Source organism: Theropithecus gelada, chromosome X (assembly GCF_003255815.1).
Source record: "Theropithecus gelada isolate Dixy chromosome X, Tgel_1.0, whole genome shotgun sequence".
Classification (NCBI taxonomy): domain Eukaryota; kingdom Metazoa; phylum Chordata; class Mammalia; order Primates; family Cercopithecidae; genus Theropithecus; species Theropithecus gelada.
In genome coordinates, this window is record NC_037689.1 from 18802028 (window position 1) to 18805350 (window position 3323).

The following is a 3323-nucleotide window of genomic DNA, read 5'->3' on the forward strand; positions in this document are numbered from 1 at the left end:
AGTGTTAAGTGTATTTACATTGTCATGGAATGGGATCTCCAAAACTTTTTCATCTTGCAAATCTGAAACTCTGTATCCCTTAAACACCAACTCCCCACTCCTCCAACCAACTCCTGACAAACAACATTCTACATTTTGTTTCTATGAATTTGACTACTCTACATATCTTATATAAGTGGAATCATGCAGTGTTTGTCTTTTTGGTGACTAGTTTCTCTTTGGTGAATGATTCTTTAAAAAGAATCAGGCTAGTGTTACAGCTCTTTTAGGATTTGTCTAGCAGGTTTTTCCGTTTTTACTGGAAAGCCCCCACCTCCCCACAAATCGGGCTATCAAAATTTGCAATAAACAGATAGGACCCAGCTTATATTACAAATCTTTGCTGTGATGAGCTGAAACAGGCATATTCTACAATGTCAGTAACATAGCTACAACGCAGCAGCCCAAAGGCACCCCTTTAAGCAGATTATGTAATAATGTACATATTTTTCATAACCAAGAATGAGCATGAAGCTCTCAAAATGAGTGGTTCGGGAAGCCCTTGCTATAGCTGGGAGAATGCTACAGTCTCAGTGAATAGCATTTCTAGCATGGGGTCAGCATACATTGTGTGGTAGGTGGAATTCTGAGATGGTCCCCAGATTCCCACCCCCAGAAGCACACGCTCTAGAGATTCCCCTCTGCTTGGGTATGGGTGGGACTCATGGCTATGATGGCACATCACTCCTGTGATTAGGTTATGCCCTAATACCAGGTTGACTTTTTTTTTTTTTGGGACAGAGTCTCTTTCTGTCGCCCAGGCTGGAGTGCAGTGGTACAATCTCGGGTCACTGCAATCCCCATTTCCTGGGTTCAAGATATTCTCCTGCCTCAGCCTCCCGAGTAGCTGGAATTACAGGCACATGCCGCCATAACCGGGTAATTTTTTATTAGTAGTAGAGATGGGGGTTTTACCATGTTGGCCACGTTGGTCTCGAGCTCCTGACATCAGGTGATCCTCCTGCCTCGGCCTCCCAAAGTGATTACAGGTGTCAGCCACTGCACCTGGACAAGTTGACTTTAAGAAAGGGAGATTATGGCCAGGCTCCGTCGTGCACACCTGTACTCCCAGCACTTTAGGAATCTGAGGTGGGCAAATTGCTTGAGCCCAAGAGTTCCAGACCAGCCTGGATAATGTGGCAAAAGCCTGTCTCTACAAAAAATACAAAAATTAGCTGGGCCTTGTGGTGCGCACCTGTAGTCCCAGCTACTTGGGGGTCTGAAGTGGGAGGATCGCTTGAGCCTGGGAGGCAGAGGCTGCAGTGAACTCTGATCATGCCACCGCACTCCAGCCTGGGCAACAGTGAGACCCCGTCAAGAAAAAGAAGGAAGGAAGGAAGGAAGGAAGGAAGGAAGGAAGGAAGGAAGGAAGGAAGGAAGGAAAAGAAAAGAGAAGAGAAGAGAAAAAAGAAAAGAAAAGAAAAGAAAAGAAAAGGTTGGTTACCCTGGGTGGTGCTGACTTAATCAGGCGAATCCTTAGAAGAGGTTGGGCTCTTCCTAAAGCAAGGGATTCAACAGTTGAGAGATATTTGATCTCAAGAAGATTCTGTTAATGGCTTTGAAGGTGCTGGACCTACCTGAAAGAGGCCTCGAGAAGCTGAGAGTGACCCCCAACTGACTGCCAGAAAGAAAATGGGCACTACAATCCTACAACTGCAAGAAACTGAATTCTGCCAAACCTTTTTTTTTTTTTTTGAAATGGAATCTCACTCTTTCGCCCAGGCTGGCGTGCGGTGGTACAATCAGCTCACTGTAGCCTCCACTTCCCTGATTCAAGTGATTCTCCTGCCTCAGCCTCCCGAGTAGCTGGGACTACAGGTACGCGCCACCACACCCAGCTAATTTTTGTATTTTTAGTAGACATGGGGTTTCACCACATTGGCCAGGCTGGTCTCGAACTCCTGACCTCAAGTGATCCACCCACCTTGGCCTCCCAAAGTGCTGGGATTAGAGGTGTGAGCCACTGTGCCCGGCCTATTTTATCTAATATTGATAATATTAGAACATATTTCTAATATTAGATATTTCTAACATTAGGTAATATTAGAACATAATTCTTTTTTTAGGAAAATATTTTACTATTTATTAATTTATTTAGTTTTGTTTCAGTAGTTTTTGGGGGTACAGGTGGTTTTTGTTTACATGGATAATTTCTTTAGTGGTGATTTCTGAGATTTTGGTGCAACCATCACCCGAGCAGTGTACACTGTAACTAGTATGTAGTCTTTTATCCCCACCCCCGTCCCATCCTTCCCCCTGAGTCCCCAAAGTCCATTATATCATCCTATGCCTTTGCATCCTCGTAGCTTAGCTCCCACTTATAAGTGAGAACATATGATATTTGGTTTTCCATTTTTGTGTTACTTCACTTAGAATGGCCTCCAGCTGCATCCAACTTGCTGCAAACGCCATTATTTTGTTCCTTTTTATGGCTGAGTAGTATTCCATGGTGTATATAGACCACATTTTCTTATCCACTTGTTGGTTGATGGGCATTTAGGCTGGTTCCATATTTTTGCAATTGCGAACTGTGCTGCCATAAACATGAGTGTGTATGTGTCTTTTTCACATAATGATTTCTTTTCCTTTGGGTAGATACCCAGCACTGGTATAGGTGGATCAAATAGTAGTTCTGCTTTTAGTTCTTTAAGAAATCTCCAGCCAGGCGCAGTGCCTCATGCCTGTAATCCCAGCACTTGGGAGGCCGAAGCAATTGGATCACGAGGTCAGGAGATTGAGACCATCCTGGCTAACACGGTGAAACCCCATCTCTACCAAAAATACAAAAAATTAGCCAGGCATGGTGGTGGGCACCTGTAGTCCCAGCTACTTGGGAGGCTGAGGCAGGAGAATGGCCTGAACCTGGGAGGTGGAGTTTGCAGTGAGCCAAGATCACGTCATTGCACTCCAGCCTGGGCGACAGAACGAGACTCCTTCTCAAAAAAAAAATAATAATTAAAAAAAAGAAATCTCCACACTGTTTTCCATAGTGGTTGTACTAGGTTACATTCCCACCAGCAGTGTAGAAGTGTTCCCTTTCCATCACAACCACATCAACATCTATTTTTTTTTTTTTTATTTTTAAAAATTATGGCCATTCTAGCAGGAGTAAGGTGGTATCTCATTGTGGTTTTAATTTGCATTTCCCTGATAATTAGTGATGTTGTGAATTTTTTCATATGTTTGTTGGCTGTTTGTATATCTTCTTTTGAGAGCTGTCTATTTAGAACATAATTCCTAATCCACTAATTCATTCTTTTTTTTTTTTTTTTTTTGAGATGGAG

General features: G+C 43.2%; 1 non-coding gene across 1 annotated transcript; it reads left to right on the plus strand.

The window, feature by feature from the left end:
- The first annotated feature begins 249 nt into the window (after positions 1-249).
- On the plus strand, positions 250-311 carry LOC112616710. Its single transcript, XR_003117740.1, has one exon. It is a non-coding gene; the product is annotated as a U7 small nuclear RNA (small nuclear RNA).
- The last annotated feature ends 3012 nt before the right edge of the window (positions 312-3323 follow it).